The 15471-nt window shown below is 38.1% G+C and overlaps 1 protein-coding gene and 1 pseudogene across 1 annotated transcript in view; both read left to right on the top strand.

Moving 5' to 3' along the window:
* RPS27A (ribosomal protein S27a) overlaps positions 1-15471 on the top strand; it is a 394104-nt gene that overhangs the window by 221577 nt on the left and 157056 nt on the right. The gene's annotated exons all lie outside the window — the stretch shown is intronic.
* LOC131765393 (protein FAM136A pseudogene) lies at positions 8826-9241 on the top strand (annotated as a pseudogene).

The raw sequence follows: 15471 nt of genomic DNA, 5'->3' as shown, positions 1-15471 counted from the left end.
CAAGTGTTGCACTATGGGAATGTTTGCTCTGGGTAAAGGGTACAAACATTCTTGATGAAGCCGCCCACAGCTCACACCAAAACGAAGCTGAGATATGACGTGGGAGGGAATCAGGGGTTTCTCTTCAGCCATGAACAGCTTTTAACTGAATGTGTAGGTGGTGATAATGTTAAATGCACCACTCAAAATCACAGATTCTTTTTTACTCCTAAGGGATTACTATGGTATACATGCCAGCTACCAGCCACTTTCAGCTGGCATGCATTTCACAGCTTTGCTGTGTGGAGGAAATTTTATCTGAAGTTCTCCTAGTAGAATCCACAATGTTCTCTTATTGGGTTAAGCACGATTCATGGTAGTTGGAGGTTTTCTTTCTCTCTGGATGATCACATTGGGTGCAGCTGCAGGAGCTCAGCCAGGAGAACAGGGAAAATAAAGTGGTGCTTCTTGGTTGCTAAGAAAAATGGGGGGAAAAAATCCCACAGAAAGGACAGAAAGCTTTAGAAATCATCTCTAAGTCAAAATGTACTTCAATCATAAGGTAGCTCAGTTAGTTGTCCTGGGCACACTACAGAGTCAAAAATGCAGTGCTGGTCTTAAGTTTTGGCTTTCAGAAGGTAGTGCCATACATAAGGGACGTGGGACAGAGTCAGAAAACAAGGCTTCTGATACCAGATTTCTAACTACAGAGAGGACCTTGAGCAAGTCAATTAATCTCTTGTTATTCAGTCTGCAGCAAGGTATCATTTCAGGAATAAATGAAATTTTGTTTTCAAAGCTCTTTGTAAATGTAAAGCATGAGGGAAAAATAAGGTATTCTTGGCATTTTTTACTTTTGTTTTACCTGTGTCGATCCTGGCCCCCTGAGAATAAGATCTATGATTTAGACTTAATCCATTTTTTTCTTTTTTAAAAAATAACTTCATACATATAGTAAAAATTTAATTATTACTTTTCAATTCAAGATGCCAGAAAGGAGAAAACTCTCCTGGACTGTGGTCGGCTAATCAGTAGGAGCTACAGCCAGCAAATGGTGTTACCGAACCAAATTTGGGTCCACCAGCCCAAAGCACAATACAGCCAATCTACTGACATCAGATTATGGTGAAGGAAAGTACAGTGTTTATTGCAAGGCCAAGCAAGGCACGTGGATAGCTACTGCTCAAAACTCCCGAATGGCTCTCAGGGAAGGATTTTTAAAGGCAAGGTGAGGAAGAGGGTCGAGGGCTGACTGATCAGCTTGTGGACATTCTTCTGATTGGTTGATGGTGAGGTAACAGGGTTATGTTACAGGGGTCCGTGTTATCAATCCTCAGGCTCCAACATCTGGGGGCTACATGCTCATGGTCATCATGCACTTAGCTTCTTCTATCTGGTGGGAGTTTTACTATCTGCAAAACAACTCAAGGGTATGGCTCAGGATGTTATCTATAGCCCCTGAGGAGGAACTAAAGGTCCTTGACTTTGTTTTATGGCTGAACTATTATTATTTTGTCTTGCTTGACTGTTTTCCTTTGTTTCTGCAGGTGTTTTAGGGGATTTTTTGTTTGTTTTTTTCACTCCTCTGATTAAATTTGCTCTTTGGAATTCAGGGAAGGCCTAGGAGGCTAAAGTTTTTTTTACAAACTAGGGGACACAGGGCGTCTGTCCCTGGGAAGGCCCCACAGGGTCTTGCTCTGTTTCAGTGGGTGTCTGGCTATCTTACTATTGCAGGACTAGGAAGAAGAGAGAAGGTGAGGAGTAAGGAGAAGAAAAATATCTACTTGAATTTCTAACAATCTCCTGAAAAACACATGGAAGTTTGTTTTTCATATTTGGTTATTTTTCTTTTATTACAAAATGCCAGTTCAATGTCCTGGACTCTGAAAGAAATAGGTACAGGGCAATAAAATTAATAATAGTATCCTGCTCATTATTATTTTACCATTTTAATGTTTTCTACCTTTTGGGATTTTTGGGGTTTTTTTTTTGAAGTTGTATAGTTTTTCTTATCTTTTTAATTACAATTATAGCACATGGTTATGTTTCAGTTGTACTTATTTTTCAAGTACCATGATCTCTTAAACGATGTCTGCTGAATTTTCAGTGTTAGTGGAAGTCATGGGTAATTTCTGCATTTCTTTCCCATACTCATTTATTCCTTCATTTAACAAATATATCTGAAGGGCCTATTCCATGCTGGGCCCCGCATTACACAGTGGTTATGGAGTGGGAAGCAAAACAGGCATAGTCCCTGCCCTCATACAGCTTACAGTCTAGTGGTGGACTTCTTGTTGGCCCCCAGTATCCATTATCCCCTTCTTCTTGAGAAATAGACCCCCAATTTGTTATGCTGAAGAATTTTAAGTAAATAGCAGTCATCATTCTTCCCCTGAATTTTAATATGCATCCTTTAAATTGAGAACATTTTCCTACATAGCCAAAATAACATAATCACAGCTGATTATTAATAATTCCTTAACAGTATGTCATATCTTAATACCCACCCACATTGACATTTCTCCAGTTGTCTACACAATGCCATTTATAGCTGGTTAGTCCAAACCAGGATCCAATTGAGGACGGCACATCACATCTAGTTGTTATGTTCCCTCAGTCTTCTTAAAATAAATTAGTCCCTATATTCATGATACTGAAATATTAAAGAGACAGAGACAGTGACAATTGTTCCAATTCCTCAATCTGTCTGATTGCTTCCTCAGGGTATCATTTAGTTCATTTCTCTTTTCCTTGTAGTTCCTGTAAAACTAGAAGTTACAACAAAAGGTCCAATTAGACTCAAAATTTTTGGCAAGATTACATCACAGGTGGTACTGTGTACTTCAGTCACATCAAGAGGCACAGCATATTTGACTACGGTACTGGGTTAAACTGATGACGGCCTGACTCCTCCACTATAAAGCTACTTTTTTCTCCTCATGGACAAAAAGAAATCTGTGTAGAGTTTTGGGGGGCACTTTATGGAGGTTCTTTTCTCATCAGCCATTTACCTAAAATAGTTTTTAACACCAATTGCTAATCTTTGCTTGAACCAACATTAAAGAACTCATGACTTTTAACTGTGTTTATAACCTCCCCCACCTTGCATAAAGACCACATTTACCTTCCTGATTCCTGATGGAGGAAATAAAAGCATGATGTCTGGAGCTTGAGCAACCACTTTGAACTGTGAGGTGGAAGCCACATGATGAATTCGGTGGAGCAGTTAGAGAGAAGGAACCTAGATCTTTTAGGATCAAGAGCTATCATACTGGAGGGAAGGATATACAATGGAGAAAAGACAGCCTCTTCAATAAGTGGTGCTGGGAAAACTGGACAGCTACATGTAAAAGTATGAAATTAGAACACTCCCTAACACCACACACAAAAATAAACTCAAAATGGGTTAAAGACCTAAATGTAAGGCCAGACACTATCAAACTCTTAGAGGAAAACATAGGCAGAACACTCTATGACATAAATCACAGCAAGATCCTTTTTGACCCATCTCCTAGAGAAATGGAAATAAAAACAAAAATAAACAAATGGGATCTAATGAAACTTAAAAGCTTTTGCACAGCAAAGGATACCATAAACAAGACCAAAAGACAACCCTCAGAATGGGAGAAAATATTTGCAAATGAAGCAACTGACAAAGGATTAATCTCCAAAATTTATAAGCAACTCAGGCAGCTCAATAACAAAAAAACAAACAACCCAATCCAAAAATGGGCAGAAGAACTAAATAGACATTTCTCCAAAGAAGATATACAGATTGCCAACAAACACATGAAAGAATGCTCAACATCATTAATCATTAGAGAAATGCAAATCAAAACTACAATGAGATATCATCTCACACCAGTCAGATTGGCCATCATCAAAAACTCTAGAAACAATAAATGCTGGAGAGGGTGTGGAGAAAAGGGAACACTCTTGCACTGCTGGTGGGAATGTAAATTGATACAGCCACTATGGAGAACAGTATGGAGGTTCCTTAAAATACTACAAATAGAACTACCATACGACCCAGCAATCCCACTACTGGGCATATACCCTGAGAAAACCGTAATTCAAAAAGAGTCATGTACCAAAATGTTTATTGCAGCTCTATTTACGATAGCCAGGACATGGAAGCAACCTAAGTGTCCATCAACAGATGAATGGATAAAGAAGATGTGGCACATATATACAATGGAATAGTACTCAGTCATAAAAAGAAATGAAACTGAGTTATTTGTAATGAGGTGGATAGACCTGGAGTCTGTCATACAGAGTGAAGTAAGTCAGAAGGAGAAAAACAAATACCATATGCTAATACATATATATGGAATCTAAGAAAAAAATGTCATGAAGAGATTAGTGGTAGGTCGGGAATAAAACACAGACCTACTAGAGTATGGACTTGAGGATAGGGGGAGGGGGAAGGGTAAGCTGTGACGATGTGAGAGAGTGGCAGGGACATATACACACTACCAAATGTAAGTTAGATAGCTGGTGGGAAGCTGCCGCATAGCACAGGGAGATCACCTCTGTGCTTTGTGACCACCTAGAGGGGTGGGATAGGGAGGGTGGGAGGGAGGGTGACGCAAGAGGGAAGAGATATGGGAACATATGTATATGTATAACTGATTCACTTTGTTGTAAAGCAGAAACTAACACTATTGTAAAACAGTTATACTCAAGTAAAGATGTTAAAAAAAAAAAAGAGCTATCATACTAACCTTGATCTACCTATCTCTAAACTTTGTCTATATGAGAGAAAAATGAACCACTACCTTTTCCAGCCACTGTATTTTGGTTGGCAGTTGAACCAAATCTTAACTGATGCAGCAAAGAAGATAATAAACAAGAAAATACATATATATTTACAATTTTGGGTAAGTGCTACTTAAAAAATAGAGGAGAATAGAAGATAGTGGCTACTGAGATCAGGTGATGAGGAAAGGCCACTCCAAGGAGGTTAGAGTTAAGCTGAGAATGGAATGCTGAGAAGGAGCAGGCCATGTGAGATGGTAGGGAGTCTCCTAAGGAGAGGAAACTGCATGTGAAAAGGGATGAGGTGGGAAAGGGCTTGCACGACATGCTCAAGGAATTAAAAGGAGGCCATGTAGCTAGAGCTTAATGGTACCAGATGGGGTGGGACAGGTTAGTAGATGCCACATTACTCTGGATTAGTAGGCCATGGTAATGAGTTGAATTTCTTTTTCAGATGTTATGGTAAGAGTTGTAAGCAGGAGAATAAAATTGATTTATGTTGTTAGAAATTATTCTGACTGCTCTGTGGGGAACAGACAGAGGGTGTCAAAAGTGAAATCACCTGGGAATTCCCTGGTGGTCCAGTGGTTAAGACTCAGCACTTTCACTGCCTGGGCCCAGGTTCAATCCCTGGTCGGGGAACTAAGAGCCCGCAAGCCTCGTGGCGCAACCAAAAAAAAAAAAAAAAAAAAGTGAAACCACCATCACCAGAAAAGAGCCTATTTTGGAGGTCTGGGCAAGAGAAGCTAGTGGCTTGGGCTACTGTTGCACTAAGGAGGGGAAGGAGAGAACAAATAAGAGATGGTTATGAGGGAGAAATGACAGAACTCCCTGATGGGTGGAATGTAAGAAGAGGAAGGAATCCGAAATAAAGCTTGGGATTCTGGCTTAAGCAACGGGTAAGTGGGTGAGCCTTTTTCTGAAGTAAGGAAGACTGGAAGAGGAACAGGTGGGAAGTGGGGAGAGGAGAGAAGTACATTAGAAAGGGGTGGGAAGTCAGGATTCCATTTTAGAACTTTTGAGTTCCAGATGTTGAAGCAGAGGTGTCAAGTAGGCAATTTAATATAAACACCTAGAGCATGAGAACAATGTATGGTTTCCAGTGTTTTTAAAAATTCCTCATCCATAAATTACCACAGGTGATACTTTATTTTAAAAATATACTTTGGTCACTCGTATTTAATCAAAAGAAAGAAACCATACTAATAAACTTATTTCCAGTAATATTAACTTATTAATAAATGTAGTTTCAAGCAATGAATAACCAGAACCATGTTTATGTTTAGAAACAGGTGATAATGTCAGATTGTTCTAAATGTTAAGTTTGTTTGTTAGTTTGTTGTAAGTTGTAAGATAAGTTTGTTAAGTTTATTCTAAATGTTGTAGTTTGTTTAAAGATTAAACCAAAAAAATAATTTGCTAAAAATTACTATTGAGTGTCATTTTGGTAAAAATGAAGTGATGTAGTACTCTCAATTTTTATTTGTTTTACTTATGATATGCTATGGAAATAATGTTTTATTTAAAAGATCTGAATTAGGTAAAATATTGATTTAAAAACATTAATTTAAGCTGTCAAATGGTAAGAAACACATGATACCAAAAATTTATTTTTAAAAGAAACTTCCAGAGTCATCCCAGGTTTAGACCATCTGTAGCACTTTTGCAATAATCATTAATATTTAAAAGGTTAACACAAAAGTTCCTAAATCATCAAAGAATAAATTGGAATATTTTATTTGGTATATTCTATCATTTGGTAAACTATACCAAATAAAATGAATGGATATGTCCACTAAAAGACGTGTAAAGAATACTCATGAAAGCTTTATTCATAACATCTAAAACTTTAAAAATAAAAAACCAAATGTCTATCAACAGTAGAATGGATAAATTCATGCAATGGAAGACTATATAGCAATAAAAAGGAACAAACTACTACTACACAAAATAATGTGGATTGATCTCAGAGAACTGATGTTGAGCAAAAGAAATCAGGCACTCACATACCAAAAACGTACAGTATGATTCTATTTATATGAAGATTAAGAACAGACAAAATCAAACTATGTTGATAAAAATCAGAATAATGGTGGCTGGGTTGGGGTGGTATTGGCTGGGAACAGCTGGGGAGCAAAATTTGCCACCCCAAAAGGTCTCTCTGGTATGTGGATTATTTTGAGCTGAAAACAATCAAGGCCCAAAAGACTCAGGAAGAAAACTTTGACCTTCCCCCTAACTGCCTAAAGAATGTAGATGGAGGCCCTGTTCCAGGACGGGAGCGATCACCACAGATAACTATAATATGAACTAGGTGTATAGACAGGGAAGAACCTAGCAAAGTCTGTTTGTTAAAATTCTCTCTGTGTCCCATTGTCTCTGTATGGCCCAGCAAACATTTATTTACCAAACTTTTGCTTTTCCATCTCCGTATAAATTGCATTCCACCCCCTTGAAGTCCCAAACCACTACTCCCAACTTAGCTGAAGATGGTATTTAAGATGAGGGCTTCAGACATTTTGAAGAGTTACTCAGTTTTTCTGGGTCTCTCCCATGTTAACATGTTATTAAACTTCTGTGTGATTTTCTCCTGTTAATATGTCTCATGTCAGTTTAATTCTTAGACCAGTCAGAAGAACCTAGAAAAATAGAGGAAAATTTCTTCCTTCCCGAAAATCAACTTGGTGGAGTCTTCTAGAATGCTGGGAATATTCTATACTTCGATATAGGTGGCAGTTACACAGGTAACTGTGTAACTGTGTATACATATACATGTAGAAATTAATGTACATACACATGCAGAAAATAAACCTTACGATTAGTGCATTTTACCATATGGATATTATTATTGTCAATATTTTTAAAATTCAGTAGTCAATTATTGTACATCCTCCAATAGATTAAGAGAACTTTAAAAAAGGAATAGAACTACGTATATGAATCAAATGAAATGATATCCAAACATATTAAGCAAAAAAAGCAATTTGCAGAGTAGTTTGTTTAGTATGATTCCACTTGTGTATATGTTTTAGCAGATATATGTATGATTGTGTGTCCATGGACAATTTGTAAAACGATATGCAGGAAATTATTGGCAGTAGTTATCTCAGAATGCTGGGGTATGGTACTAGGAGTTGGGGTTTTTACATAGGCTGTTTTTTAATTCAGTCTATACTTTTTCAAACTTTTTATATAATTTTTAACCTAATTTAAAAGATTTCATTAATCTTCTGTGTTTTCAAAATTGCATTAAGTTGAGCCACATGAAGTTGTCATTTTTATGTCAAAAAATGAGAGAATATTGACAGTTTCTCATAGTTAAATCTAATACAATGAACAGATATAAAGAGGTTATAAAAAACATTCATTTAGATATTACTAATTCAGAATTTGAAATAATCTGCATGTCAACATAAAGAGCATAACTCAAACCCAATATGATTTGAAAATATATTTGAGTTTAATATTGGTCACCTGAAAGTAATTTAATAACCCCTTTTTCAAACTGATGATAATTTGAATTGTTCACATGCTAATAATTTCTAATAGTTTCTGAACCTATATGGTAGTATTTCAAAAATATGATGAAATTTAAAATTGGAAAATCTGAGGTCAGATCTCATTCTCTTACTGTCTCTCTGACCTAAGATAAGCTGCCTGATTGCTCTGGACCTCTTTTCTTTTCTTTTCTTTTTAATAACATGGAGAAAACAATACCTGACCTATAAGATTATTCAAAAGATTAATTCATTGATGCATATAAAAGCAGTCTGGAAAGTACAAAACACTATCCAAATGTAATCATTATTGTTTTAAATAAGGAAAGGAAATAGCCCATATTTGCTTTGAAGAGATCGTTTGCAGTGCCCATACTGCAATTTATGGTATTCTAGATCAGTGGTTCCCAAATCATTGTTCTCAGGACCCCTTTACACTCTTTGTGATGTGGATTTTAGCTATTAACATTTACTGTAATATAAATTGAAACAGAAAGTCTTTACATACCTATTTTAAAATAATATTAATAGGGGCTAGTGCGCGGGAGTCCACATGGGCGCCGGCGCGGCAGGGAGCAGCGCGGGGTTGCCATGGCAGAGCTGCAGCAGCTCCGCGCACAGGAGGTGGTGGACTCTATGATGAAGAGTCTGGAGAGAGAGAACATCTGGAAGGTGCAGGGCCTCATGTACCGGTACAGCGCCGGCTATTGTGAGGACAGCCAGGCCTCCATGAAGCAAGTGCACCAGTGCAGTAGCGCTGCCATGCACCTCTGGCTCAAGCCCAGGCCCTGGTGACCAGAGAGTTGGAGAAGTTCCAGGACAGCCTGGCCCAGTGCACTATGCATTGCAACGACAATGCCAACGATTCAATAGATGCGGGGAGTAAAGAGCTTCAGGTGAAGCGGCAGCTGGAGAGCTGTGTGACCAAGTGTGTGGATGACCGCATGAACCTCATCCCAACCACGACCAAGAAGATGAAGAAGTCTCTCTCATCCATCGGGAAATAGATGTCTGCTATTGGCCATCGGGGCTGAAGGCAGGAATCTATTTTAAAAGAGGAATGGGTATTTGGGTTTTCTAAGGAAAGTTTATGAATGAGGAAATTAAGGATGGCAGCAAGTTTAAGGCCTATGTCACTTGCCTCTGGACACTGGTTCCTTTGTGTTTGAATCCTAGAAAGTGAAAAAAACTGGTGCTAAAATTTGGGTCATAGATAGCACAGGAGAGTTTTTATGAGCCTGAATTTCACGTGGCAAGTGCTTATCCTGGCAACAGGGAATCTCCCTTGTACCAAACTAGAGCCCTCCAAGGTACCAGATTCTCTTAGTACACAGATACCAGCAGGCTGGCAGGTTCATCTGACCTGCTTATGATCTGGTGGAGTGTGAGGAGAGGTGTTTCTGTTTGTTGCCAACCTCCTGTTTACCAGAAGGATCACTACAACAGTTCCCACAAAGTGGATATAAAACAAATTCCATGAGGTCACTAATTTAGAAGGGGAAAGGGGGCTTCTGGGGATTTGTTTTGCTTGCTTTTGTTTTATATACAAGGGCATGAAGTAATTTAAGATGTAGAGTTGGGAGAGGCAGTTTGGATAAAAACTTTGCAAGGGTCCTTGCAGATATTCATTTCTGGCCATCAAAATGTGGATGCACATTTCTTAAAATTCTCACACATGACATCTTTCAGCCTGGAGACCCTATAAAAATATAAGAAGCACTATCACAATGGTAGGGGAAGCAAACCTTCCCTCTAACTGGCAGCCATGATGAGCCCTGAGGCTGTCTGCAGCAGAGTCAGTCAAGTGACAAGACAATCTTGCAGTGACACTCACCCTTGAAGGGGAAGGGGACTGTGATTGTGCTATATGCTAGTATTCAGGAATGAACAGCAAAAGAGAATTGTTAGCTGCTTAATTAAGAGAGTTATGAAGCACTGGCTTTGGAAAAATCTGGTTTTCATAAAACAAAATAGAATGAAAGCCTAAACCCAGTATTGCCTACTTTGGCCCCTGTAATAACAGAGCTTTGTTGAAACAATCCCTTGGCAACAAGAAGGTCAAAGGAGAAAAGGTAAGCAACTCAGGGGCAAGCTGTGACTCCTTTAGAGCAAAAAATGGGACAGGCCCCCCGTTACCAAATACCACTTTTGCGACGTGTTGTTCTTGCCCCAGTTTTGGCACCTTATCATTTTATTAAGGACCTTGTAGTGTTTTTACCAACTTATGACTTGATAAAATAGCCTGTCTGTTTGCTGTTTCAAGACTGTGATATATTTTCCTAGTTGTTTGGTTTTAAAAATAAATAAGACCATTTTTATTCTAAAAAAAAATAATATGAATATACCCATTCATTACATGTTAACATAACTAAGTTTTGTGAGAAAGAGCTATTTTTTCCCTAAAACAAAGAATAATTAGTGAGAAGAGAGATACTATTTTACATTTTACAAAGGTCTTTAAAGTCTAGCTTAATACAGGACAGCTGGATTCTCACATCTACTTCTGCATTCCATCTGTTGCAACATGTTGTTTTGGTTGAGGTATATGAAGAAAACTTGGCCTTACATAGATATGTATTTGGAAAAGGAAGGAGCATATTAATAGCCTTTTCAGATAATTGTCAATGTGACTATTTGATACTACACCAAAACCCAGGAAGTTGTGGTAAAGGTTATTTGCAGTCTGAATCTGAAACCAACAAACTTGGTTCATTGCTTTTTGGTGAACAAAAAGTTCACATCAATGAACTTCTCCTACTCTGCTACATTAAAATCCATTGGTCTGTCTTGCACTTTGAATGAATCTTCCACCCATACATGATTTGGTAACATTATTCATTGGTTATATCAAAAATATCAGTACAAAGATTTATTCAGGTCTTCCCAATGTTGACACGTTTCCTTATACAACACTATACAATCACATTAATTAATATCACCATTCATCTTATTAGAAAAGTCTTTTAGAATTCAGAAACTGTCAAACTCACAGTGGTGGATACAAGTTTTCCAAAATTCTGATTTTTGCTTAAAAACTCAAATTTTAACTTTAGAAAATATTTTAGGGTTTTTTTTTCACTTGAAATAATAGGTTCACTTCATTTATTTTTTTGAAACGTTTTGCCAAACACCCAAGTTTGAATAACCATAGTTTGTATTTCAGTAGTTCTTCCAAGTAAACATGGTGCTCCATGGAAAAATTGGCTAGTTCAGCTTGCAACTCAAACAATTGTGCAGTGCTTTTTCTCAAGACAGCTACTGCACTTCTGTACTTCAATATGTATCCACAGTGTTTTATGTGTACTACCCATTTTGTCAACCAGAATATTAAAAATATGGGTATTCAAGGGTCAAGATTTGACAGAAATTAATAATGTCTACTGCTTCAACAGGATCTTAAGTAAAATTTTAAGTGAAACTGAATTTTCTTTTTACTGCGAGTGCATGGAGGTGAGGAAGACATTGGAAACTAGTACACTTGAAAGCCACTGCTTGACTTGTGCCAAGGCACCAGGGGTTCTCATAACCATTCCTTTGCAAAATGAGTGAGGAGAGTGGTACAGAAAAAAGAAAAGCAAATAACTTCTTAATATCATTATGAGAAAAATTTGGACCTTTCAGATTCTCTGAAAGCATCTCACGAGGCTTCAGGGGTACGGGGGACACACTTTGAGAACTGCTGAGCTAGATGAAAATTCAGCTGAAGAAACTGACACATTTTACCTAGTTCAGAGCCAACCCTAATGAGACTGATTAAAATAGTCGTGGTTAGCCCAATCACATTCAAGAAGTCACTTCCTTAAGATATGTAGTTCTAATCTTTATTACTGAGATGTGGATAATGCTTCTCATCCATGTCAGCATTCTTTTGGAAAATAAAATACCAAAATAATTTGGCCCTCTCTACCTCCTTCCTTCCCCGCAAATCAGAAACTCTCTCTAATACTCTAATTGCTCCTCTTATTTAGTACATTCAATTCTGCCACTAAGAGCAAGCTGAAAATATCTGAATGTCCAGAGACTAATAGTTCACTAATATTAAGCAAATAGAGTTACAATGTGTAGGGCAGTGTGGAATATAATTGTTTGTCCTCCTCTCAAGAGAAGCATAGTTTACTCTGCTTTTGGGAAAATTAGCCTGTGGGTTTTCTTTAAGGCACTCTGGGCAGGCTTTCAAAACTAATAGCAGAAGCTCTGAGATAGGCAGTTCCCAAGAGAGGCCCAGTCAGCATTCCTGGTGGTGCCTCCAAGGGCCTGCAACTTCATCCATCACCCAGTCTCTGCCAGACTGTGTGCTCAGTCAGAGAGCAAGTGAGAGGGGCCAGAGTGGAGAGGTACCACATCAGTTTGATGTGAAAGAGGAAAAGGCTGGGGGAAACACAGAAATATGAATTAAGCCGGGGAGGTGGGGAGGATGACAACTGGGGAGCAAGGATTGAGAGAGGGGGTGAAGAATTAAGAGGAAGAACCATATGGGACCGAACGGGAACACATTATTGAAGTCTCTTTTTAAAAGTTTTGCCCATCATTAGTTTATGTAATTCTGACGGCAGAGACTGAACATGTGACTAATTGAGAGCATGCCAACCACCATTAACCAAGGCAGAGAGACATCTAGAGCGGGGTTCCTCAAGTCTCAGCACTGGTGACATTATGAACAGGATAATTCTTTGTTGTGGGGTCTGTCCTGTGCTTTGTAGAATATTTAGCAGGAGGCCTAGCTGCTACCCATGAGATGCCAGTAATACTCCCTCCCAGTTAAGACAATCAAAAATGTCTCCAGGCATTGCCAGATATCCTTGGGGGAGGGTTGAGGGGAGGGGGCAAAATTGCCCCTGGTTAAAAACCACTGGTCTAGATGTATCATTACCTCAGCATAGAAAATCTTCCATTTCTTTGTCTCCATCAAAGACAAACAGCTGCTCTGATTTTTTTTTTTAATGGAACTGCAAAACTATAAGCCCAAGCTGAGTCCCTGGGAATAGTTTCACATTTTACCTCACTTCTATAGTAATAATTTACTGGCTAGAGGGGGCTCCTGCTTGTGATCTATAAGAGAAAATGTCCAGCTCAGAGTCAGCCACCCTGCAACCTATTACTGCTCTACAAATAAATCCTTGTGTCTTGGTTTCATCATTTTGCAAAAGGGTGCAATAGTATCTCACCTACCTTCTGCACAGGTGATTATAAGTATACAATGGAAGGAGATGTAAAAGTGCTTTAAACAATTAAGAGAAAACATACTCAGATGTAATTAGTCATGTTCTTTGCAAAAAGGGAAACCCATTAACAAGCAGCCTCAAAGTGTTTGATGCCCTTTTCTACTTTTAACTGCATATGATTTGCCTTGCCAGTGTAGGAGTGGGACAATTTGCCACTAAAAATATCAGTTGTTTGCTACTGCTAGTGCACAGAACAAATGTGATCTGATTCTATGAAAAATACTGCAGGCACTCACTGACTTCAAACACTTAATTTCTAGATCATCTCTTCTTAGAAAACAGTAACACAAACCCTTCATCAGAATCCCAGCACTGCTGCCGTGTTGTGATTGTAATGAAAAAAAATCCATACAAAACCCCAGAATCCTTTGAGAGATTCTGTGGATTTATTAGTGAAGGAAGGGAAGAATCATAACAGTTTAGGAGAGATGAGTCTCACAGAGGTGTTATAGTGACTGAGTTAGCTTGAGGATTTTAGAATCCAAAGGAGAGAGAAGAACAGAAAGGCAAGTTGAAAGATTTCTAAGATAAACTTCATTTATCTGAGAATTTTCCAGAATACAAGAAAGTAGAAATGTTCACCATACTCCTCCCCCTGCTTCCTGCACTAAATGGCCCCCATCCTATCCCGTATCATTAAAATAGTCTCCCTTTGTATGGGTGTGCACAATTTAGGTAAACAATTACTTATTGATGGAAATGTGAGTTATTTCTAGTTTTTCTTTCTTTCTCTTTTTAATTACAAATAAAACTGACTAAATACCATCAAAGAAAATTGTCATGTGTATCTATATTTCCTTGGGATGCATTCTTGATCATGAAGTTTCTGCATCAAGGGGCACACACATTTTTAAAGCTTTTATTTTTGATAATAAGTTTTTTGAGGAAGTCCCTTTTAATTATCATGGTGCCATCTTGGTGTTCTAGATATATCTCCACCACTTAGCACTTGAGTACATGCCTAATGAGACTTGATATACATTCTAATTTTGAAACTGTCCATAGGAATGTTTATATGATCTTCAAATTTGGAAATATCTAAATATAAATATCATAATTATAGCCATTCTTCATCTTCTTTTTTAGGGTTATCATTTGTGCTTTATACTTCCTCAAACGTGCCATATTTCTTTCAGATAATCAAAAGATAAATTGTTAGTGTTCTTGGGACTTCCCTGGTGGCACAGTGGTTAAGAATCCGCCTGCCAGTGCAGGGGACATGGGTTCGAGCCCTGGTTCAGGAAGATCCCACATGCCGCAGAGCAACTAAGTCTGTGCGCCACAACTACTGAGCCTGTGTTCCAGAGCCCGCCTGCCACAACTACTGAGCCCACATGATGCAACTACTGAAGCCTGTGAGCCTAGAGCCTGTGCTCCGCAACAAGAGAAGCCACCGCAATAAGAAGCCCGTGAACCACAACAAAGAGTAGCCCCCACTCACCGCAACTAGAGGAAGCCTGCGCACAGCAACGAAGACCCAACGCAGCCAAAAATAAAATAAAATAAAGAAAAAAGAAAAAAAAATTGTTAGTGTTCTTTCTATAACTCTACCCCCTGAAACAAGATTCTTCAGTTGCTGTGCTTCACCATTTTTTCTCTTATTCAATTGCTTCCAGTTTCCATTCCCCAATACAATTATTTATTTCTGCAGTTTTATTAGGCAATGCTATTAAGAGCCTAAGCTGAACTTCATATATTTTAAAATAAATAATAAAGAAAACTTTTACTGTACATACTATACAACAAAAAACAAGACAATTCTAACTAGCTCTATTTCCCACAGAAACCATTTTTAAACGGAGTTTATTGCTATACATACACTTAGATGACCTTTTTCTTTCTTGCTGGGGATAACCTTTAGCTCAATCTCATTATTTATTTCTCTCCATAAATATCAAACAACCAAGAGTATCAATTTAATCAGTGTGCATCTCATCATATTTAACTGTCTATGGTATTGTCTGCAAATAACTTTATAGGAAACATAAATATGCAGTAGCATAAATTTGGTTGTG

The sequence above is a fragment of the Kogia breviceps genome, chromosome 11 (genome assembly GCF_026419965.1).
Source record: "Kogia breviceps isolate mKogBre1 chromosome 11, mKogBre1 haplotype 1, whole genome shotgun sequence".
NCBI classification, from domain to species: Eukaryota; Metazoa; Chordata; class Mammalia; order Artiodactyla; family Physeteridae; genus Kogia; species Kogia breviceps.
The sequence above is the reverse complement of the archived record's forward strand: the minus strand, read 5'-3'. Positions and strand labels throughout refer to the sequence as shown.